Source organism: Phoca vitulina, unplaced genomic scaffold (genome assembly GCF_004348235.1).
Source record: "Phoca vitulina isolate PV1807 unplaced genomic scaffold, GSC_HSeal_1.0 scaffold52, whole genome shotgun sequence".
In the NCBI taxonomy this organism is placed as follows: domain Eukaryota; kingdom Metazoa; phylum Chordata; class Mammalia; order Carnivora; family Phocidae; genus Phoca; species Phoca vitulina.
In genome coordinates this window covers 1,717,894-1,743,156 of record NW_022589755.1, presented here as the reverse complement: position 1 = coordinate 1,743,156, position 25,263 = coordinate 1,717,894, and the positions used below count along the sequence as shown (strand labels likewise).

Sequence of the window (25,263 nt, the reverse complement as noted above, 5' to 3'; positions counted from 1 at the left end):
CCAAGTTCCCACATTTTTATTCAGTCATCCCAAGAATATTTATTGAGAACTGACTGTGTACTGATTCTGCGTTTTGATTCCACACACAGTCAGCCTCCTGAGCTGGAAAATTCCAGTCCGTGCCCACTCCTCAATCTCCCTCCCTTTCCCCACTCCAGCTGCAGTTTCCATGGTAACAGACTGAACCTGCCTCTCTAGCTAGCAAGAGCTAAGAGCTCTTGAAGGAGAACAAGCCAGAACCGTTGACGTCAACCTAGCCTGGCTGGGGGATGGGGAGGACTGCCTGAAGCCCTAAAGCCTCCTCCATCGGTGGTTTATGCAAGACTTCTGTATGTGTTAAAATCTGTTGTTGAGTGGGGGTCTCCGCGGAAGAACAAAATGTCGACTGTGTGAACCTCTGCAGAGTCCACAAAGTCATAGCTTTTCAGTTCAGAAGCTGCTGCAAGCAGCAGTGACATTAACATCATGCATATTTACCGTTTATTAATTCATTTAGTCTGTCATTCAGCGAATAGTATTTGGATGGGCGGTGGCATTCTGTGTGTCAGACACTTCTAGATTCTAAAGATATAATTGCTGTTCAGACATTCATGGTTCTACCTTTCTGTTCTTTAGAGTCCAGCAGGAGAAACGTGTACTTATTCGTTCATTCTTCAGTATCTTCTGAGAGACCATGATGTGTGAGACGTATACTGGAATCTAGAGGATACAGAGGTGAGTTTTGAAAACAAAACACTTTGCTGCATGGAAATGCTTTTAGTGGGATCGAGGTCAGATGTTAAACAAGATAATCACAAACACAGCAAATATTTACTGAGTACCAACTTTGGTGTCAGGCACTGTTTTAGGCAAAGGAACTACAGCAGTGAACAAGATAGACTTGGTATCTATTCTTATGGAGCTTACATTCTGGCAGAAAAAGAGAAAAATATGTAAATGATTCAGTGTTCTTTCTTACAAGAAATAGTATATTCAACTTACATGGACTTAAAAAAAGAGAATTTATTGGCCAATTTAATTGAAAATGCCAGAGGCATAGTTGGTCTATTTAATATTTATGAACATAATTTATATTATGGCAGACATCTATAGTTTTTCTGCCCAATACTCTTTCCCCCTAATTCTTGCCACAGCCCTCTTTTGTATGGGGAACTGATTCGCATCTGACCCGGGCTTGGTCAGTCACTCTGTCTGTTGCCGTACCCATGGTGATTGGTTCAGGGATGAGCACATGACTCCAGATGAGCCACTCAGAGAATTACCTGGAACTTTTCCCTGGGGGCTATGAGGAATGACATTCTCTTTGCTGGGTGCTCAACTGGTTGGAAGTGTGCCTGAGCTAGGACCATCTTGTCTGCCTACCAGGGAATAAAGCAAGAGAGTTAGAGTCCCCTAGTCTCTCTCCTGCTGCTTAGATTAGATAATGTACCTAATGGGCTTAGCACAAAGTAAGCTCTCAGTAAACATTAACCAGTGTTGTTAGTGATTTACAAAGGGAGCCGTGGGAAGAAATTCTTTGTAGGACTGGAAGACTTGTGGGTTTGTTGACCACTTCAAAGTCCATGTAAATCAGGAGGTTTCTTGGAGGTCATGGAATGAAAACAAATGGAGGTACACAGTGTAGAAGAATGTGTCCTCCAGGCCATGGTGAAGTTTGATGAGCTATCCTGGATTCACTTCAGAACCTAATTCCCTGGATTCAGAACGCTTGGACCGACCCATTCAAACGTTCACTGACACGGTCCTAATACATCCGGGCTGCTATAACGGAACTGTCATAAATTGGATGGCTTATAAACAACAGATATTTCTTTCTCACAGTTCTGGAGGCCAGGAAGTCCAAGATCATGGTGGTGGCAAATTTGGTGTCTGGCCCCAACGCAGGGCGGGGGGGTGCAGTTTGACCCCCAGTACCAAGTGTACCACCTTCTTTGCTGGTTTACCTGCTTCCACTTTTCCTTCCTTCCATTCATTCCCCAACCTAGGCCAGGGTGACCTTCCTAAAATGCAGATAGGACCAGAGGCCTGCTGTAAATTTTGGGGCTCATCTGGGCCTGGTTTTTTTCCTGTATTTCAGGAAAAAGGCAGAGCCACCTCAGTCCCCCTCTGCCTTCTTTCTGGATGGTGAACATGGAAGCCTTGAGAAGGATGGAGCTGGGAGGGTGAGTCAGGATGTTTTAGTCAATGCTTGTTCTTATCTGTCTCCTTTCTCCTCCCCTAGCTTTTCTTTCTCAAGGACCCAGTTTTTCTTGGAGAGGGGAGAACAAGGGAAGAGGGGAGGAGATGTATTCCCAACACTATCTGACTGAGTCTGCCTTTTTCTCTTTCAGGTAGGGCTAGTGTAGAGGGTGTAATGGTGGCCCCCAGAAAGATACATCCTCTTCCAAATCCACAGAACCTGTGAATGGTATCTTATTTGGAAAAAGGGTATTTGCTGATGTGATTAAGAGTTTTGACATGAGATCATCATGGATTACTTGAGTGGACCCTAAATCCAATGACAAGTGTCCTTTTAAGAGTGAGGCAGAGAGATTAGGTAGGAGAGGACGTGGAGGCCGGTGCATTCAGTGGGCAATTTGACGGGGGCAGGACTCTCACCCACCCCTGATTCAGACCTTCGGAAATCGCTCATCCCCCCATGTTGGGATGTGGTGGGGAAATACTTGGATTGCGTCCCTGCCCTGACCAGGGCATGTTGCTTCACTCTGGGTCAGATGGGAGGACGAACCTAGCAGCTAGTGGGCTCTGCACACACCCCTGAATCAATTGCCTGGGAGGGTCTGCACTCACCACGCAGCTGTTCTTCTACAAGGAAGCATGCATTAATTAGCAAAGGAAAAACACCAGGACAGGTCATGAGGGGGACCTTGGAAAGAAGAACGAGGCGTTACATATTCGGGCCTTCGATGCACACTTTTTCCTGTGTTTTGAGCAATTTTCATTTTGCACTGGGCCCTGCAAACTACATAGCCAGGCCTGCTTTCGGGAGTTAACCTCTCTCCTCCCAGAGGGTGGACACAATTGGCTCTGCCTCCTTCTAGAACTCCTCTGCTCAGAAATGTCCACTTAAACATGATCCCGGTCTTGCAGAGGACTTGCTACGCGCCTGCACTGAAGCACAGCTCTTCTCAGAGGCCAGGGCAGAAACTTGGCTGCTGTCCTTGGTCAGTCTCCTCTGCCCACCTGGTGTATCCCATCAGTCACCAGCCCTGCCAACTCCGCCTCCTGAAATAGCTCTCTCCTCAGGCCTGATCTCATTTCCGACACGGTGAAGGCCACTACTACCATGGCTTGCTTCCTACAATCGAGTACGAACTCCCTTGCATTTTTACCCCTTTCGAATCCATTCTCCATGCCTTTTAAAAATGGAAATCAGACTGTCATACCTCTACCTAAAATCCTTCAAAAGATTCCTGCAGTTCTTTCACTGAAGACCTAAGCCCCCACCAAAGCTCGCGTAGAGCGGAGACTTCCAAGTTCCGTTTGGAAGGTCCAAGGAGTGGCAGTTGGCTTAGAAAACAGAATGTGTCTGGAAGCTATGTTTGTACCACCTTATGAACAACTACATCGTATTACTATCCAAAAAACAATGTTCATCAATATGTACTTGCATTGTGTGTGTGTGTGTGTGTGTGTGTGTGTGTGTGTGTGTGTACACCTTGGTAGAGATACAGGGAGGTGGCAAAAGTGACAGTAAAAATATTCCCACTCTCTTATGGTTTCATTCAGGATGTATTTTGGAGTTTTGGAATTTAGTTCAATGGACAATAATCAGGCCGTTTCTCTGTACTGGTCATTGTAAAAGGGATTCAGGACACTAAACTGTTTTATTAGGACATGAAGGGGAATAGACTATCAGCCCCTGAAAATGGGACTCACACGGATGAAAACAAGGATCCAGGGATAACCAGTGGGAAAGACTATTACCAGGGACATCTTTTTCTGGTTTGGAAATGTGGCTGGAATGTTGGACATGTGCCCTTTCTCAGAAGGACTTCCGTCCCCTGTCCTCCCCACCCACACATCCCATACACTGCGCTGCATGCATCGCTTGGTCCCTGCCTGGCATTTGGCTCAGGGGTCGAAGGAACAGTCTGAGCCGGGGCGTTGGCGGGAGGCCCCTGTGGACACTAAACCTGTGTGAACTTTCTGAAGCTCACTTTCCTCAGGGAGGACAAGCTTCAGCCAGAATGTTCCCTCTCACCTGCCTCCAAAGTTCTATACCTGTGCAGAGGTCGATCATCTCTCACCATCTCAAAACCTCTCACCTGGGCCCTTCTGTACCTGGTCCGTCTCCGTGTCTGCGTTGCCACCATGTCTCTCCAGGCAACTGTCTCCTAAATGTGCTTCCGTGGCCCTTTCGATAAATTCCAAGTCCCTCAACCTGGATCGTGTGAACACCTGAGACCGGGCTCTCTGTCCCAGACTTCGCCGTCATACTTGTCTCCTAGCTCCCACGCCTCAGCTGTGATGACTTCTCTCCCTGTTCTCCGTGGAGCCCACGTCCTCCCTCAGGATTTGTCTGTGCTCATTTCCCACGCTTCGTGCCTCGCCTTCTATTTTGTATTAACTGTGTTTCTAGCTTCTGTAAACGTGTTGCTTTGATATCTGCTCTACAGGCCGATAGGGACACACCTTTTCTGGACAACCCAACAATATGCCGGTGTCACCTTGCTTGGCCTCCTGCCTCCCTCGCAGCACCCCCACCACCCCCAGGAGAAGTCCTCTTTCTGGGGGTGTGCTTTTCAAATGCAAATTCATCAATTCAGAGTCTGCACATTCCTCACCACACCCTTACCAGCCTTTCACACTCCGGACCACCATCCCTCTGCTCTACTCACCCCAGAGCCAGGTACTAGAGGACTAGGGACATCCCCTATGCCCCAGGACCCACTGAAATTATTAAAACTAGCCAATCCTACCCTGGCTTACTCTACCTCATCTGTTCCTTCTCTCAGAAACCAGAGTAAAGGATCTTACCCACGTTTTCCCCCTACTCTCTGCCTCCTGACTGGCCCGTGTAGACCTGCATAGCATGGTGGACCCTTCTTGGGAATTGTGAACAATGTCGTTAATGACAGTCATCTTCTGATCTGTTGGCCTTGCTATACCTTAAGTTTTTTATTAATACGCTATATTTTAGAGCACATTCTGATCAGTTCCTTTTAAATAGGTTTACATTCACCCCACACCCCCTGAAATTGCTCTGCTCAAAACTTACTATGTTGTTAGATGCAACGGTCATGTCTCTGTCCTCATGTTATATGGCCATCAACACAACTGACCTCTTTGTCCTTCTTAAAAACACTTTCTTCTAGCGCCTTCTTTGAACCTCTGTTCTCTTGGCTTCCTGGCCCCACCTCATTCCAGCTTTTATCAAAGCTGAAGATGTGCACATCCTTTGACTTTTGCTTTTATCAAAGCTGAAGATGTGCACATCCTTTGACCAGGCCATTCTCCCATTCTCATTCAAGGAGCCTGGATGATGACTCCCAGGAAGGCACACTGAGCAAGGAATGGTAATAGTTTCCAACATTTATTGAGTGCTTAATCGATACCAGTCATGTTCTTAGGCCCCGGGATACATATAGATGAGCAATTCAGGTCATGTTCCTCTTTTCACGGGGCTGACAGTCTTGAGGGGCCAGAGTCCCAAACAAGTTGAGAATAAGGAAGTTCCCACAAGCTTGGGAAAAGACGCACTGGTCTCCAGCCAGGGGAACAAACAGCCATCGGAATCAGTTTTAAACCCATTCAACCGATCAGTGACAACTCGCCTCAGAGAATGCACTTTTTGCAAGCCAAACAATCAGTGTCAGCACTTTCCTTTGGAAAGTCAGCCACTGAAAGAGCCCATCAAGGATGGACTCACTCCGATAAACACGCCTCTAAGTGCCAACCAATCAACAGGGGTCTCACTTGAGAGGCCGCAGTCCTATCGATGATGTCAACCTGTTTGTGTCCCAGAAGGCCTGCCAACCCCTGAACTCCAGATTCTGTATAAAATCAGTCCATCCTGCGCAGAGATGACCCAACTAGTATCGCTCTCCCTTCCTGTGGTAAAAAATCAGTTCAGCAATGTCCGTTGATTTCAGATATTGAGTTGTATTAGTCTGCTAGGGCTGCCATAACACGGCACCACTACAATAGAAATTTATTTTTGCGCAATTCCGCAGACCACAAGTCCAAGATCAAGGTGTCTTCCGGGTTGGTTTCTCTTGAGTCCTCCTCTCTTTTTGGCTAGTAGACAGTTGTCTTCCCCCTTTGTCTTCACATGGGTTTTCCTCTGTCCCCATACATATGCAAATGTCCTCTTCTTCTTTTTTTTTTTTAAGATTTTATTTATTTGACAGAGACACAGCGAGAGAGGCAACACAAGCAGGAGGAGTGGGAGAAGGAGAAGCAGGCTTCCCACGGAGCAGGGAGCCTGATGTGGGGATCGATCCCAGGACCCTGGGATCGTGACCTGAGCTGAAGGCAAACGCTTAACGACTGAGCCACCCAGGTGCCCCAGCAAATGTCCTCTTCTTATAAGGATGCCAGGCGGATTGGATTAGGACCTACTCTAATGACCTCATTTTACCTTAACTATCTCTTGAAAGGTCCTATCTCCAAATACAGTTTCATTCTGAGGTACCAGGGTTAGGACTTCAGCATATGAATTTGGGGGGCGGGGCGGTGTGTATAATTCAGCCCATCACAGAATAGTAGTCTCATTGTGTTTTGACAAAGTAAATGCAGAGCTCCATATATAATTACAGGTTGTTCCTACATTTCTAAGCTTTCCATACTTTCCTGGGAATGTGTCTCCTTCCTCCAGTAGGAGCAACAACGTCCTTATTATCCCTGGTTTTTGGTCACATGCCACGAGTTCTCCATATGAGCAAAATTCGCATAAATTCTCTATATTCTGGATTGCCCATTTATTGCTTGCCTGCCCCTCCTACCAGGGACAATATCAACTTGGGGAATTTAGTGTTCCTTGAGCAGAGGTGGAGTGGAGAATAGTGAAGCTGGGGATGAATCATGCTCTAGCTTTCGCCTCCGGGTGTTTATTAGCCCCAGAGAGTTAGTGTCATTTCTCCCTAGGTGTCCTATCCTCCCACTTGGAAGGTAAACACCTATATGGTGAATTGGGCAGAGCCAGGACCAGTGCACTCCACTTCTCATGGCCTCAGGGTCTAGGCTGGGGTGACGTAAGTGTCCCAGAGTTTAAGGAGGCACCAAAAAACTCAGTGCTAAAGATAAATAATATTTGAATGCAATGTTTTAAAGAATCAAAATGAATGCGAAACAATCCATGATGAATAGTACCAACATTTTAAACGAAGCCAGTCAGTATTGCTGATTTTTCCTTTACCCTCAAGCTCTGACATGATGTGGCATGGCACCGTTACTCATCTGTCTTTAGAATTCTTAAAAAATTTAAATTAGATTTTAAAATCACAAATCAAAAATTTTAATTAAACATTAAAATCTAAAATTTAAATGAGATTAAAAATTTTAAACCCAAAATTTTAGTGAAATTAAGATTTTAAAAATCTAAAATCTAAAAGTTTGATATTTTGGGCACCTGGGTGGCTCAGGTCATGATCTCAGGGTCCTGAGATCAAGCCCCGCGCTGGGCTCTCTGTTAAGGGGGGAGTCTGCTTCTCCCTCTCCTTCTGCCCCTCTCCCCCCACCCTCACTCATGCACTCGCTCACATGCTCTCTCTCTCAAATAAATAAAATCTTAAAAAAATAAAAAAAAATAAAATTTGGATATTTTGTTCACCATGGATTCTTTTGCATTCATTTTGATTTTTAAAAAAACAATCCGCTAAAACGTTCTTTATCTCGATTCCTGAGCTTTTGGCATGCCCTTAAATTTTGCATATGAGGGGAATGCTTCACTCACCTCACCCTGATCCTGGCTTTGCTCATCCTTTCCCATGGCCTCCTTCTTCTCCAGCCCAGACCTCTGATGAGAGTTCTAGAAGCTGACTTCTGGGCCTTCTTGCTTAGAAGGCGTTGAGCACCTAAAGTGCAGCAAAGCTTAGAAGAAGTCCAACCAGGTGTTTTTTGGACAGGACCTTCTTCTTATAGCAATCTCCAACTCAGCAAATGGGCTACCATCCACCCAGTTTCCAAGCCACAGAACCTGGAAACATCCCTGACTATCTCTCACACCTCCCACTTATGGGCTGTACCTTCAAATACACCTTCTTCCATCTGACCTCCTCCCCTCTACTTCTCTCTCAGCCTTCCCATTTTCTTCATCCCCAGCACTGCTCATCCCTTGTCAACTCTTTTTTCTTTAATACTTTTTTTTTTTTCCAGTTTTGTTGAGGTATCTTAAAAATCCTAAGACTCCACCAAAAAAACTGTGAGATCAATGAAGTCAGTAAAGTTGCAGGATGCAGAATCTACATATAAAAATCAGTGTCATTTCTGTACACTAATGAGGAATTATCTGAAAAAGGAAGAAAACAATCCCATTTATGATAGCATTAAAACCAATAAAATACTTAGGAATACATTTAACCAGGGAGGTGAAACATCTCTATGCTGAAAACTATAAGACACTAATGAAGGAAATTGTAGACACAAATAAATGGGAATAATCCTGTGTCCATGGATCCAAAGAATTAATATCGTAAAAATGTCCATATGACCCAGAGCAATCTACAGCTTCAATGCAATCCTTTTGTCAACTCTTACCTCCTTGACAAGGCTTATCCTGCCCTCCCTATTTAAAAATGCAACACCTTTTTTCCTTCCACTGACAAAGACCCCTTCCTTGACCTAACTCTACTCAGACTTTCTGATAAGGCCCCCCCAACCTCAGGCTCTGTCCTTGGCCTGAGTCAGTTTGGCAAAAATTCCCTGCCCTTTGTCTGATCACTTTCAGCCTCTTGTCACCCTGGTCTGCCTTCTGCAAGAATCACCTCTCTCTCTGCCCCTCTCCCTGCTCACACTCTAAATTAATTAATTAACTAATTAATTAAATATTTTTTAAATAAAAAAATAGTTAACCTACCTCAATAATTTTTAACCAACTGACATCCACCCGACTCCTTGGCTATAAATTTCTGCTTTTCCTTATTTTATTCAGAGGTGATCCTGATCTCTCTACCCTACTGCAAAACCCCATTGTAGTAGCTCTCTTGAATAAAATCTTCTCTACCATCTTGGACAAGAGTCCTGAAGGGATGAATGGAGGTGTTAGCTATGGTGGTAATCATTTTGCAACATGTGAGTGTGTCAAATCAACACATTGTACACGTTACACTTACACAATGTTTTATGTCACTTACATCTCAATAAAGCTGGAAAAAAGTGTCACAAGTAAGTTTTTCTTTAACACTGCCTAGCATTCTCTACCCTCTTTAAGGTGATTACATATCACTTGCTAGAACACTGTATAATTTCCTTAATGATTCTGTTTATCTTTTCTGGCTGTCCTCTCCTATTAGAACAGTGATTTTCAGCTTGAGGCAATGTTACGCCCACAGAACATTTGACAGTGTCTGGAGATGTTTTTAGTTGTCATAACTGAGGGGGAGGGGTGTTATTGGCATCTAGTAGGCAGAGACTAGGGATGCTGCTAAACTGCCTACAAAACACAGAGCAGACCCCTACAACAAAAATTATCCAGCCCAGAGTGTCAATCCTGCCCGGTTGAGAAAACCTGCACTAGAACTGAATTCCATGAGGGCAGAAATTTTGGTGTGTTTTCTTCACAAGTTAGAACAGTGCAAGGAGAACCTTCTCCATTTGTGAATTGCCTCCCTGATGGCCTCCCTGCCTCCATATTGCCTCCTTCCAACCCACTCTTCAACAGCAGCTAGGATGTCCTGGTGCAGACTGGAACAGGGGCATGCCAGAAGTCCCCACGTAATTCAAGCCCAGGTGGCTTGGCAGCAGGAACTTGGCCCCTTTTGTGACCCAGAGAATGGAGTGGCAGCCCTGGCTCACACTTCCAGGAGAGAGTGGTTCTTGCCCATTTCCAATTCCATTTCCCCAAAGGGGCCTCCTGGAGGCCCCAGTCCTTCCTCAGGAAAGGAGTTTAGGGGAAGTAGAGGAGTGGAAATGGCCTCGCGCCACTCCCGAACCTACCCTGGCTGTTCTGGTCTTCCTTCCCTGTGAGAAATTAATTTTTTGTTCTCAGGGAGTAAAATCTTGGCTGGGTCATTAGCCTGCACATCTCTTGGGAAGGGAAATGCCTATCATAGTTGTAAGGCAGAAGCGTAGATGTCAATGCAACCCTCCCCTGATCACAGTCCCCATATACCACAAGCCACAAAGTCCTGTCCTTTACGCTTCAAAAGCACCTCCTTCTTCAGACAAGATCTCTCCACCTCCTTTGCTGGCCCCTGGACCTATCCCACCCTTATCCTTCCCCTGGAATACTCCATTGGTCTCCTGATGGTATCCCTGCTTCCATTCCTGCCCACCCTCCAATCAGTTCCCCACACAAATAAGATTTTACCACTCCCTTACTTCAAACCAACTAATAACCCCCACCACCACTACCAACTGCTATTAGAAAAAGAATTGAAGCTCCTTTATTAAAAACCATTAGGCTTTTAAGCAGTGGAAGCCCTAGAATTTCCATTACGAGGGTTTAGGGGAACCATTTCGTTACATAGTATGGGGTGAGGAGAGGCAAATCCTCCACTTTCCTTGAAGCTGTGTTTGTACATTTTTTTCAACTATGTTGCAGTATAAGATGTGAGAACAGGGGGTTATGAATATTGTGAGGCCTGGGGGTGGGGGTACATGTGTATGTTTAAGTATCTACAGAACTGGGTTTCTCAACCTCAGCACTACAACATTGACATCTGATTTTCCTTTGGGGGGTGTGTGTGTGTGTGTGTGTGTATGTAGGGCTGTCCTGTGGATGACAGATGTTGAGCAGTGTCCCTGGCCTCTACCCATCTTCAGTCATGTAACCAAATTTTTCTCCAGACATTGATTGCCAAATGTCCCCTGGGGGCCTGGATTGCCACCCCCCCCCCCAACCAGTTGGGAACCACTGCTATATGAGGTGATAAAGGAATGAAAGTGACATTTTTTCATTGCTTTATAGTAAAACATGGCTTTTATTCAGCTTGAGAAGCATCTTCTATAAACCTTTTGTGGGGTGATAGGAAATGCACTCAGAGGTAGAAGACATGAAAGATGATCAGTATCCTGGGTGTTAGGGGACACTCACTAAAACCAGGAACCAGGGATATATTTGCAAAACAGACAGCTGGTCTTTCACCTTTTTCCATTTTGGAAATGGGCATTCTCTGGAATACGGGCACACTGTGCCCTTCCAAGAAAACGGGTCCCTCCGTTGACTATTAGACACTGATGTGTACATAGCTTGGACTCCAGCAGCTGTTCAGCTCATGAATCGGGGAAATTCCTTGGAAGCCTGTTGACTTGAAATTTTCATCTGGACTCTGGGCCTTGTGTTAATGTTCTGGTGAGATTTCCAGACATAAATTTCTCTCCTAACTGCCATCTTTTTTCTATCCCCGCCATTAACATCACTTTCAGATCTCTCCACTTTTCTGCATCCCCCTTGTTCTGTTCCAAAGCCAGCTGCAATCTTCCCCGCAGTGACGGCCACAGTAGATTCCTATTGCAGCAACTTCTCTTATCCCTCACAGCCGTTCTCCAAAACGCAATCAGACAAATGTAAAAACGCAGACTGTGTCTCTCCCGGCTTGGAACCCTTCCACAGCACAGCACTGTTCCGACGGCTCACACCATCGGGATGGCCACCGTCGACACAAAACAAAGCAGACACAAGTGTTGACAAAGATATGGAGAAATTGGAATCCTTAAAAAAAAAAAAAAAAGAAAAAAGAAATTGGAACCCTTGTGTCCAAAAGACAGAACTTTATCATTCCATTTTTATGGAGTATTTAAAGTGGTCAGATTCATAGAGACAGGAAGTAGAATGATGGTCTCCAGGGCCTGGGGAGGGAAGAATGGGGCATTATTATTTAATGGGGACAGAGTTTGAGTTATATAAGATGAAAAGAGTTTTGGGGGTGGATGGTGGTGATGGTTGTACAACATTATGAATGTATTTAATACCACCAAACTGTACATTAAAAATGGCTAAGCTGGTAGATTTTGTTATGTGTATTTTACCACAATAAAAAAAATTGGAAAGAAAAAAAAAAGAAAAGATAGAGCTTTCAGTCACTCTGAAGGCTTGACTAGGTGGGAAGATCCACTTCTAGGACGGCTCGCTCAAGTGCCTGGCAAGTAGATGCTGGCTGTTGTATGGAAGCCCCAGTCCCTCCCACCCTTATAGGACCACCTGAGTCTCTAACAACATGGTGGCCTACTTCCTCCAGAGTCCATCTTATCCAAGAAAGAACAAGGCAGAAATCGCAATGTCTTTAATGATCTAGCCTGAGCCGTCACACATCACATCTGCAATATGCTATTGGTGACACGGGTCATCGTCCCTGCTCAGTGTGGGAGAGCTTTCACAAAGAGGTGAGGATCACTGAGCGCCATCCTGGAGACTGGCTACTACAATCCGTAATGTCAAAAGAGGGGTGTGGAAGTGAATTCTTAGAAGTGGATTCTTCCCCAAAGCCTCCAGATAAGAGCACAGCCCAGCCCACACCTTGATTTTGGTCTCCTGAGATCCTAAGCAAAGAACCCAGTAGAGCCTGCCTCGAGTTCAGACCTATAGAATTTTAAGCCACTAAGTTTGTGGTAATTTGTTACACAGTAATAGAACACTAATACAGAGTTATTGTCAGAATGGACCATGGACTGTAAATTCGACAAGAAGGAACATGAAGTCAGGTGTAACAGACTGAATGTACCAATAATGCTACAGAATTGTGTGTGTGTCAGGGGAAAGGAAGAAGACCAAAGGAACAGGGGCTAGTGATGAGAACAAGGACTGTCTGATAACAAGATTTCAAACATGATGCAGTTTCCAATGATGATAAAGTCTAGATCGATAGGTAGAGAGGTAGAGGGTTGGAGGGAGGGAGGGTAGAGATGGATGGGTAGATAGATGGATGGACGGACAGAAGGAAGGATGGCTGGCTGGCTGAGTGGATGGGTGGATGGATGGATAGATAGACAGACAGACAGACAGACAGATAATGTATGCATAGAAAAAAGAATGAAGTTAATACCCCTAAACCTTAACAGTAGTTATCCTCATGTTATCTGATGATGGAGAAGAATTTTTAAACTTCTGTAGAGAATTCTGTAGAAAATCTTCAACTCTTTGTTCCCACTGACCAAATACTTCTACTCCGGGGGATTTTCCATTAGGAAGGAAGCAGCAAGGCACAAAAGAATGTGTGTACAGGGATTTTCATTACAATTTTATTTACATTTACACAAAAAAACTGGAAATGAACTGGAAGTCCAATAATTTCTGAAGGGCAAATGTATTTTGGTATGTCCATATAATGAAAATTTAAGTTTTCATGATAAGGCATGTCTCTAAAAATTGTTCGATGAGAATAGGGGCTTATGTTCCTGGAAAAGGAAAGAGTAAGAAAAGCAAAGTGCACACCGTGTAGGTTGTCAAGCTCACAAGGCAGGGAATCAGTTTTGTCTGTTTTGAGGGCCACTATATCCCCAGCACCTGGAACAATGCTTTGCACATAACAGGCACTCAGTTAAAAATTGTCAAATGAATAGTATCCTCACAATTTCATTAAAAGTGGCTTTCATGAGTATATTTTCATGGGGAAAAAATGTGTGAAAATATTCCACAGTGTTTCTAGAATTCGTCTTTCATTGGTCTTGTGGATAATTTTAATTTTTTAATTAATTTTTTTGTAATTTCAAAAGTAGCCACAACGGGCACATACTCCTTTTAGCATGGGAAAAATGAAACAATCTTGTGTGAAAGAGAGAACTAGGGGAGAGGCCATCCTGGACAACATATTCCTTTCAAAGCCAAAACAACTGTGGCGGATTAAGTGCGGGCTCTGTTCTTCCTGCTTCTTCCTGCCGCTAGCCCTCTCCACCCCCACAGCTGTCATTTGATCCAAGGACACATCTGCGGGCTCAGCAAAGGGGGAGACACTGGCTGCCCTCCCTTGAGGAGATCCCTGCCCAGCAACTACTAACCATTTCTATTTAAACATTGTCCCATTTTTAGGGAAGGGTTATCAGTCAGCCACATGATATGCAAGGCGGGAACTGGGGAGCCCATGTCTCGCACATTACGTCGTGCCCAACTATCCCTGTAGATGTCTTCCAAACCTTTCCTCTTTTCCCCCATCTCTATGACCAGACATTAGCTCCAGGTCACTTTGGATTTGAGTGGCTTCAGATGCACTCTGCTTACAGTCGGAAGGATCTCCGCTAGAGAAAAATCTGGTCACATCACCCTCCCTGCTAAAAACCAGTCAGACCCCTTCGGATGAAGACCACCCCCACCCCTTAGCACTGATTGGAAATTCCAGTAGACCCAAGGCTCTGCCCACAAATATTGCTTCTCTTGCAGCTCCTCCCACTCAAGTGGTTTCACTTCTCCACCCCTGTGAAATGGGTATTATAATAGATCCTACCTTAAATGAAATAGCTTGTATGGAGTTCTTCGTAGATGCTGGGCATACAGTACCAAGATAGTAGGATTCTGCCCAAGACCTTTTCCTAGGCACAGTTCAGTATTTCCCAAAACCCTTGTTAGTGCCAGACATTATGCTGGGGCAAGAGGAATCTGCAAAACAGGCTGGGTCTGTACACAGCAATCCCACTTCTGGCTATATCCCCAGCAGAATTAGAAGTAGGATCTCAGAGAGATATTTGCACACCAGTGTCTCAGCAACATTATTCACAATGGCCGAGTGTCAGAAGCAGTCCACTGTCCATCGATGAGTGGACAGATAAACAAAATGTGGTCTGTCCATCCCATGAAATGCTATTCGGCCTTCCAAAGGAAGGACAGTCTGACTCGGGCTCCATAAGTGGACCCTGAGGACATCATGCTAAGAGAAATAAGCCAGTCACAGGAAGACAAATGCGGTATGATTCCACTTCTCTGAGGTCCCTAGAGGAGTCAGAGTCGTAGAGACAGAAGGTGGAAGGGTGGGTGCCGGGGCCTGGGGAGATGATGTCTCACAACGGGGACCGAGTATTTCAGTTTCGCAAGATGAAAAGAGGTTGGAGATGGATGGTGGGGTTGGCCACACAACAGTGGGAATATACTGAACACTACTGAACTGTACACTTAAAAATCATTAAGACGGTAAATTTTGTGCTACATGCATTTCATCACAGTTACCAAAGAAAGCCAGACTGGGTCTGCCCTCTCCATGCTTGTCACGCCGCCCTTCTCGGAGGCCCCGCTCTTGAGGGCCAGACTTGGAGCGGCAGATCTCTTGGCCTGAAACACCTTCCTTCCCGTGGCCTCTCCTTCCTGATTCTGTCTCCACTTTTCAGGACACTTCCTCCAGGAGCCCTTCTCTGATCCCGCCCAGAAGAAGGGAAGTCCCAGCGGTGGGCTGGTAGTGGCCTTCACAGGCTCACAAGCGCCAGTCGCGGTCCTCTCTTCCCAGCTCCACCACATCCAGTGACGTGACCTTGTTAGCTTGCCATCAGCCTCAGTGGGAGTATTTGCACAGTGGAAATCGGCAAATGCTACAGACTATGGTTTTGTTCCCCTGAAGGGCTGCTTGCGAAACGCTCGCCTGCCTACCACGGGGTGGTTTCCCCTTCTGTTGCTGCTCAGCATCCTAGCCCCGCCTGATGGCAACCTCCAGCTCATTCACATGTTGTCGTTATGGACTGCAGTGTCCCTGCGGCCTCTTGCCCCTACAAGACCCTTTCCCCAGCCCAGAATGACCTCCCGTCACCTTGCACGGCACATGCACTGCTCCAGCCACACCAGGGTCCTCCCAAGCCTCTCTCCAGGGGTTCACACTTGTTCTCCTTCTTTTCTGTGTGTTCTTCACACAGACCTTCCCTTGACTTCTCATTTAGGCTGGGGCTTCAGTGTTGTCTCATTAGAGACAGCTAGAAGAGTCCCTTACACCCTCCAAAAATGCCTGTCACCTCCTGGGTGGCCCTAGCTCCACGGTTGACACCCCTTCTTTGATGTGCATAACTGTCTTCTCTAGGTGATTTATAAGGTGATGCACAAACCCGCATCAGGGTCCCTCCTCCTCACCCTTCTGAAGCCTCTCCTCTGTAGAAATTCCTGAGGAACCAGCAGATTACCCTGTTTTCTTCTCTCCAGTCTTTAAATTGAGGTAAAATACACAAAACATGAAATTTACCGTCTTCACCATTTTTAAGTGTACAATTCAGTCGCCTTAAATTACATAAACACTATTGGGAAACAGATCTCCAGACCTTTTTTTATCTTGCAAATCTGGAATTCTGTTCCAGTTAAAACAACAACACCCCACTTCCCCCAGCTCTTTGTCCTTTGATTTCTCTGAATGTGAATACTCTAGGAACCTCACAGAAGTGGAACCACACAATATTTGTCTTTTTGGTGATAGCCTCTTTTTCAGTTAGCATAATATCCTCAGGGTTCATTCATGTTGTAACATGTGGCAGGATTTCCTTGCCTTTTAAGGCTGCACAATATTCAATCGTATGGATACCATTGTGTTTATGTACTTATCCACTGATGGACACTTGTGTTGTTTCCATCTCTTGGCTATTGTGAATCACGTTGCTGAGAATATGGGTGTATTTCTCCGAGACTCTGCTGTCAACTTTTTTGCATGTGTACCCAGAAGTGGGATTACTGGATCCCAGGGTAGTTCTATTTTTAATTTTTTGAGGGCTGTTTTCCATGGCAGTTCCACCATTTTGTAATCCCACCAGCAGGGTGCAAGTATTCCCATTTCTCCCCGCCGTTATAACACTGGGTATTTTCTGTTTCTGTTTTGTTTTGTTTTGTTCTAATAACCACCCTAGTGGGTGTAAGATGCTATCTCATTGTGGGTTTGGTTTGCATTCTCTGATGATTAATGAGGCAGAGCACCTTTTTATGTACTTGTTGACCATTTGCGTATCGTCTTCAGAGAAACGTCTGTTGAAGTCCTTTGCCCATTTTCAAATTGGGTTTATTTACTTGTTGAATTTAGTAGGAGTTCTTTATATATATAATTTGAATATTAACCCATTGTTAGCTCTACCATTTGCAAATATTTTCTCCCATCTCGTAGGTCGCCCTTTCATTTTGTTGATTATTTCCTTCGATGCGCAGAAGTTTTGAAGTTAGTTGTAATCCCGTGTACTTGTGCCTTTGCTCCTGCGTTTTTGGTTGTCACACCCAAGAAATCATTGCCCATTGCCATTCATTTTTTTTAATTTTATTTTTTTAAGATTTTATTTATGTATTTGAGAGAGAGACGGAGAAAGCACCAGCAGAGGAGGAGCAGAGGGAGAGGGAGAAGCAGACTCCCCGCTGAGTGGGGAGCCCCACACCACACGGGGCTCGATCCCAGGACCTCAAGATCATGACCTGAGCAGAAGGCAGGCACATAACCTACTGCACCACTCAGGCGCCCCACCATTAATTTTAAAAGGTATCTTGACTTTGTCAGAGTCCCTGTCCCCTTCTCCGCATCACCACGAGCTCCTGTGACTGCCCAGAATTTAGCCCAGCGCCTGGGACACAGTGTATGTAAGGTACTTGTTGAACAAGTGAATGCTGCACTGTGGGCGTCTGATAGAATTTTATTTATAGTTTACACCTGACTGTCCCAGGCAGGGTCTCTGAATTCCTCTCCTGGGCACCAGGGAGGGAGAGCAGGGGCTCCCAGAGGGGAACCACCTGTCACTGTCCTGTAATATGGTATCGAAGGGATAGACCGTAGCTCCTGGTGCCCCAGAGCCTCCGTGCCAGGGCTGGAAGCTGGGAGCCTTCTCGCTCTTGGATTTGCACAGTGGATGGGGTGAGCCCCTTCTGCCCCTCCCTCCCTGCTCCCCTCCTTAGGGAAGGTTGAGGCTGAGCAGGGCTGGAAAGGAGGGTGCAGGACATTCTGGTTCTTCCTGAATCCTCACTGCGGCTGGAGACAAGCTTTACTGGGTCACCTGCCCCCTGGATATGGAAATATTTATAGGGTCTGTGCTTACCTCCTTCCTGAGTATGGAAACATGAAGAGAGTCAAGGCCTCCCCCATTCCTGGATATGAAAACAGTAACACTTTGTTTCCCTTCCGAACCGATTGCATCCCCTAGATCTTACTGGTATACAAATCCTGTCACTTGGGGGGGTCAGGCAGGGGCTCAGGCAGGCCCCCTGTGCTGAGGTGCAGGCCTCTTCCTGGCCGTGGCCAGGGCATCCAGCCCCAGCCCGAGGGATTAAGGAAAGGAGGCTCCTGGCGTCCCTCAGTCTGGTGTGCCTTGCCTGGGAGCGTCCCAGGAGACACTGAGTGGCCCAGAAGGCTGGAGGCTCCACATCAGTCGGCGACCTGAAGGTCATCAGAGCTGTGGCCTTCAAATTAGGTTACTTGTAACCCCGGAGAAATGCACGCCCTGCAGGGCAGGGAAGAAAGGCGGAAGAAAGGCTGATTGTTTAAGGGAAGCGATTTCCCAGAGAGGCGCCGTGCGGTTCCCCTTTCTGCACTTTACAAATGAATAGCATACCTCTCCCCTGCCCCCCAGTCTTACCGAGGCCCATTGTCCAGGGCGAAGAAAGCCCTTGGGATCCCAAACCGAGCGACAATTAGAAAGACTGTTTAAAGCAGGAGGGAGTAAAATGACCAGGATTTGCTCTGACAAATCAAGGTTAATGCACGAAGTAAAAGGAATATGTTGGAAATAATGCGGTGCCTTCTGTTTTCCAGGACACTTATCCAGGCTTGTGGGAGAAAGGCTTTCATTAGCTTTTGCTGAAAGATGATTGCATATTGCAGCTGCATCTTTGATAGCCAATAAATACTCAACTCACCGTTAATCATTCCTCTGCTAGTTTATTCCTAACAAGCCGCATTTCAGAGGGTATAAATAAATAAACTTAAAAAAAAAAGTGGGGGACATAGTCCTTTTGTAAGCCCTGCACTTTCCTGATACCTTTCTTCTTGAATTTCATTGAATACTGTCTCATTCTCAGCAATAAGTAACATTCAGCAAAGATAAGTTTGTGAGCTAAGCTTTGTTACAGTGGATGCTCACAATAACCTTTTGGCTGGATACTTTCAGAGATTTTTTTTTTCTTCGTGTAGGGAAACTGAATCGGGAAAGGGGGAGGTGGTTTGTCCAATAGCCAAGATTTAAACCGGGTGGTTTGGGAGGAATCGGGCGGCTCTTGAGCTCTGCTCGCGCTCCTTCATTCCTGGAGACTTGCACGAGGAGCAGCCAAGGTCAGGGCGTGGCTGTCTGGTGCTGCACTTGGTGCCACAACTTTCTGATGAAATGTTAGCATCAAAAGGAAACTGCCACCTCCTTCCAGCACTGCCTTCACACCTGGATCTGGGCCCCATGGTCTTCCTTCCCCTGTCGCTGTGTCTGGATGGCTGTGCTCCTCCCCGAGGCCTGCCTCCCCACTTGGTCCCATTCCGCTCTCCAGTCAAGGGCACCGTTTTCACGTTCTCCCCCTCAGCATGACCTCTGCAGCCCCCTGGATGGCCTGACCTCCACGATGATGCTCTCTTCAGACTTTCTTCCCTCCTCGCTGGCTCCAGGATGGTCCCTGGAATCCTCACCTTCTGCTGTTCATTCCCTGGTGACCTTCCTTGGGTGATACGCCCATCCCTGAACCAGTCACTGAGGCCAAGGGGATATACCACTCTCCGGGCCGGACGGGGTCCTCGGCCCCCTCCTGGAGTCAGCGGGGTGGGGATCAGCCCCACCTGAACCGTATGACAGGAGAGTGAGAGAAGGGGCAGTCTCAGAAGAGATGTAGCGAGTGCCTGGGGGGCAAACACAGCACCTGGGGTGGGATGCGTAGTGGCTATTATAAGAAAAGCGAGGAATGCACGTGTGTTCACACAGATTCATGTTTTCCTTCTTCACTCACATGTTTCTGGTGGACTCGCAGATATTTCTGCTTGCTTCTTTCTATGCAACGTTCAGCGAGTGGGTCTATTCATATTTCACACTTATTTGGGGCTGCCTAAATGTGAGGCGCAGTTTGTGTACTTGGTATAGATTTTCTTACTTTATCCTCTATGATCCTATGAGGTCATACTTATTTTTTTTAAATCATCACCTCTGCTTCACAGATGAAGGAACAGGTACAGAGAGGTTAAGTAACTTGTTTCCAGGCACGTGGCAAGTAATGGGTGGAGTTCAGGAAGCATGACCTCCCTTACCCACCATATATTACCCTGTGTCTCGGGAACTCAATTCGTTTTGAATGGAATTCTCATCCAGCATGGCACCCTAGGCACAAATGTCCCTTCGTAGGTGATTCCCCCAAAGAGCAGCAAGTCTTACAGGAGCATCCATTTGTTAAGTGTGTCTGAGAGCGCATCACTGGGATGGCGCCTCCCTCTGCGTGGCCCCATGGGACCGTCTTGGTTGCAAGGGAAAGGAGCCCAGTCTAGTTCACCTTCGGCCCTCTCCTCTGGCACATGGGGCCACTCCGTAGAATGGCAGGGGTGCAGCTGGTCTGAGAGGGTTGCCAATGACAGAAACAACTCAAACTAGTTTAGGCAAAGAGGGGGACTTTCTTGGCTCCGGTAACCAAATCCCAGGGAGGCAAGAGGTGTAGCCATCCTCAGGGTAGTGGAATGCAGCCAGCAGCTGTCTTTCTACCACTTGAATCTGCATGTTGGCAGCACACTGTCACACAAGTCTTCCCCATGAGGTCAGAATGGTGCTATTCCTAGGTTATCCATCTGCGAGGAGGAGTCTTGCTTGCCTTGTCCTTAGAAGGCTCTTCACAGGCCTGGGTTGGGCCACGCAGAGAATGCTCTAATAGGTCACCTGCAATGGGGTTGTGGGTAGAGGAGAAACAGTCCCCAAAATGAGGGGCAGGGTTAATATCCTCAAAGAAACAAGGAGGACTGCTACATACAGTAATATCCACACTGGGCACCAAATCTCATTCGTGGGGCTCAGGGCCTCCTTCTGGGAGGAAGTAACCTTTGAGGCCTCAGCGCTGAGCAGGAAATTGTTGAAAAGAGAGTGGGAGGGACGAGTGTTGGGACTGAGTGGTTGTGTGCCGAAGTCTAGGGATGAGAAAGTTGAGGGAACACAAAGTGGTTTATTCTAACTAGTGTGTGGAGGTGGTAGTGGTGGGGGAAGGTGAAGTGTGGGTACGGAGGAGAACACAGGGAGCCTCACGGAGCTTGCAGTTGATCTCTAAGGTACTGGAGTGCTTTGGGGGGATGTAAGATAGTGCTTACCGACAAAACCCCCTTCTCCTTTTGAAGAACCCTCTCCTCCAACCCTCTCAGTGTATGGGGCTCCTGTGACCTCCACCTGGTCAACAGAAGCCACTTGTAATTGGCTCCAGGACAGACATGTTACTCAGTCTGGGCCAATGAGGGATAGCCCTAAAAGCTCTGTGGGAGGGGTCAGGGAAATCAGAGCCTAGGGACGGAGAGAGACGGATCTCCAATGAAAGGTTTTGAGGACCTTGTTCTGTTTATGCTCGAATCCAACCACCCCTGGGCTTTTCAGTGACCTGATTCAGTACACAACTTTTATTTCCATTTGTTTGGTTTTGCTTTAGCAATTGATATTTCTTTCTCTTGTCACTGAAGAGGCGTTGCTAAGCAGGAGAGAGAGTTAGATTGGTGTTTTGGAAGGATGTCCTTTTTGAGATTAGACAGTGGAATGGAGGGAGCCAACATGGAGGCAAGCAAGCAGTGGGGAATTAACGGTGGAGCGGACTAGAGACTTGGGACCTGTGTCCGTGTGAAGGGTGGTAAAGGGAGGCATAAGCGTGGAGAGTGATGGGAGACGCATTTATGCGGGAGACGTCACAGGACGTGGCAGCTCTTCAAATGTGGGGAATGGAGAAGAGGGAGTCAGGGATGACTCTAATGTTTTTAACCTGAGGGGTGACAGGGCTTAGGATAGGGGTTTTATCTGTCACACGTATTTCAGATGTAAGTGACAGAAAAATGAACTTTTTAAAAAAGATTTTATTTATTTGACAGAGAGAGAGACACAGCGAGAGAGGGAACACAAGCAGAGGGAGTGGGAGAGGGAGAAGCAGGCTTCCCGCTGAGCAGGGAGCCCAACGTGGGGCTCGATCCCAGGACCCCAGGATCATGACCTGAGCTGAAGGCAGACGCTTAACCAACTGAGCCACCTAGGTGCCCCCAGAAAATGAACTCTTAAAGTGAGTGGGAATGTATTGCCTTGACATCTGTAAAGTTCGGCGTACTTCAGGTATAGTTGGATCCAGCATTTCAAATGATGTCGTCAAGATGTGAGCTTTATGTCTCGGGCTCTGGGGCCTGCTTTCCCCTGACCTTGTTCATTCCGCCATAGGCTCTCCCCTCATGGTGGTAAAGATGCTGCCAACAGCTCTAGGCACGGGTGCTGCCAGCCTAGCTGTGGAGAAAGCGTCTCTCTTAAGAGTTCACCCAAGTCCCAAGCCCATCCATGAGTCAGTCCCTAAGATGCTAGTTGCCCAGACCTGAGACATGGATCCATTCCTGGATCAGAAAGTAATGTCATTTCCACTCTGAGAGCGGGGGTGGCTGGGCTCCCTAAATGAAATAGAAAACATTATGACCAAAATAAAGGAGAGTGTTTGTTGGGTGGCTGTTGGGTGGTTTGTTTGTTGGCAAACCAATAAGCACCCGATTCAGTGAGTACGAGATAATTCTGAGTAACCCGGCGTCGGGGTCGGACTGGACTTGGGGATCTACAGAGTGTATGGGAGGAGGTAGGGTGGCATCTTCAGGGAGCCCAGTGGCATTGAGGGTCTGGGGTTGAGGGCAGGATTGAGAGGCCTAGATGTCACTGCCATTCTAGATGGAGCAGTTGGGGAAAGCCTGTGTGAGGAGATGGTATTTGATGTGAGCCCCGCGGCAGGGGAAGCAGCCTGCCCTGATCTGAGCAGAGGGCAGCTTGGACGTGGGAATTACCGTGGTATGATCAAAGAACTAGACGAAGACCAGTGAGGCCGGAGCGCGTAAGTGGTGGGAGCTGGGAGGCAGACCCTTGCAGGCCTGGTAAGTTCCTCGTTGAACACTCGTCCTGGAAGCCATAGCAAAGCTGGAAGCAGAATCGGCCCAGTGTGGTGTCACTGAAGCTATGAGAATTGCCAGAAGGAGGGCAGAGCAGTCATAAATACGCTAAAGAGAAGTGAAGGAGGGAACAGCAGCAAGAAATTTCTGCCATCACCTTCCATGAGTTGAACGTTCAACACAACCCAACCCTACCCAGCCCAGCCCAACCAAGCCGTCGGTTTACTGACGAGAAACCTGTGCTTGGAGTTCTTAAGCCAGCATCTCAAAGCCACAGAACTTCGGGGCTCAGTGAGTGTCAGACCCTCTTCCAGATGCTGCGTCCTGGAAGTGGCAGGTGGGTTAGGAATCTTATGGATTCTAGTAGCCTGCCTCCAAGTTGGGTCTCGCTAAGGCCATTCTGCAAAGAAGAAAATCAAAGATCCTGGAAATCTGACCACCTGGCCGAGGTTACCTGGGCCCAGAAGGCCCCTCAGCTTGAGCTCTCTGAAAAGAAGGGGTTAAACCTTTCGGCCCATTTGTCCTTGGAACCTCAGCTTGCATCCCACCCTGGAACTTTCCTCTGAGCTACAAAGCCAGGACTGCTGCCAAGTCATATATACATTGCCGGGTAGCCAGGCAACGCGGCGCTTTTTCTGGGAAGGCTCACAATGTGGTCACTGTTTTGTAGACGCCAGGTTCCAGATGGAAGAAAGACTTTAATCCCCAGCTTCGCGGCTGTTTGGCACATTTCACTCCTGAGATCCTGCTCAGGCCAGTTTTCGCTCTGACTCTCCAGCTTGGCCATTTTGTCCCATTCCGTTTCTGATGTTTAAATTTTAATCCTTTGCAAGTTGGTTTGTGTCGAGTGGGGAATTGGAGAGGACATTGGAGGGAAGTTTACGCACAAAGAGGGGCAGCAGCTGCCTGGTAAGGTGAAGACTGGAGAGCTAAATAATCAATAGGCGGAATGACAGAAGGAAGAGAAAAGGCCAGGGAAGTTAGTGCAAGAGGCTCAACTTCTTGGTTGATGAGGAAATGCAAATCAAAACAAACAAACAAACAAACACAATGCCAGACTTAACTTTCAGACAAATCCAAAAATTAAAATATTGATAAAGGCCAGGGCTCTCCTACACAGTGATGAGGGTTTTAAGGACATGACCTCTTGAAGGGTGATTTGGTCAGACTTACTAACATTTTGAATATGGGGCACCCTTCTGGGTCAGTCAGTGGAACATGCGACTCTTGATCTCAGCGTTGTGAGTTCAAGTCCCACGTTGGGTGTGCGATTACTTAAAAATAAAATCTTTTGGGGGGGGCCTGGGTGGCTCAGTCGGTTAAGCATCTGCTTTCAGCTCAGGTCATGATCTCAGGGTCCTGGGGATTGAGCCCCACATCAGCCCCCACATCTGCTCAGTGGGGAGTCTGCTTCTCCCTCTCCTTCTCTCTCAAATAAATGAATAAAATCTTTAAAATAAAATAAAATAAAATCTTTAAAAAAAAAACAAAACATTTTGAATATGCATAACCCCTGACACAAAAAACTTATTTCCAGTAATTAATCCTACAGAAGGATTCACAGAAGTGCACACTGGAGTTGGGAATAGTGTTGCAAAATAGTGGATTAGTTTGAATTTGAGTACTTTAGATCTCTCATATAAATAGTTTGCAAAATAGGGGGATACTCTTGTCTGTCGGTCGATAAGGGATGGCAAAACAAGTTGTTTTAAGCAGTTGTCCAAAAGTTTAATGCAGAGCTTGCATTTGGGTACAACTTTGGGTCAAAAAGAGAAAAATACACTCAGGTTGGTAAATAATATGTAGAGCATGTATGTGTATATCTGTATTTACTAACATTTTTGTACACACAAAGAAAATCGCTGGAAGGAAAAAAGTATTTGTCGTGGTTAGCATTGTGGGATGAAAAGTTGTCTGGGATAGACTGTTGGTTCCAAAAAAAGAAAGGTAAAGTGGCTGTACAATGTATAGAATGTAATTTCATTCCTACAAGATAGAAACCATGTGTACGTGCACACACACACACATACTCCTTTTGTGCAAAAAAATTCAAGAGGAAAAAAACCAAGAAAACACTGTGATTGGCCTGTGGAATTGGGTGTGGGGGGCTATTTTCAGTTTTTCTTTCTACATTTCTGTATAGTTTGAAGTTTCTCGAAGATTTTGTACTATCTTTTTA

The 25,263-nt window shown here is 46.4% G+C and overlaps 1 long non-coding RNA gene across 3 annotated transcripts in view; it reads left to right on the top strand.

Annotated features, from left to right (window-relative positions):
- Window positions 1-223: 223 nt before the first annotated feature.
- Window positions 224-25,263, top strand: part of LOC116622060 — a 79,809-nt gene continuing 54,769 nt past the window's right edge. Inside the window, exons 1-4 of one of the 3 annotated variants that reach the window (XR_004297523.1) lie at window positions 224-329; window positions 616-714; window positions 2,078-2,162; window positions 2,331-3,629. This is a non-coding gene — a long non-coding RNA (uncharacterized LOC116622060). Of the gene's footprint in view, window positions 330-615; window positions 715-2,077; window positions 3,630-25,263 lie in introns of those variants that run through there. The other 2 variants (XR_004297522.1, XR_004297524.1) reach the window with 2 other exon arrangements.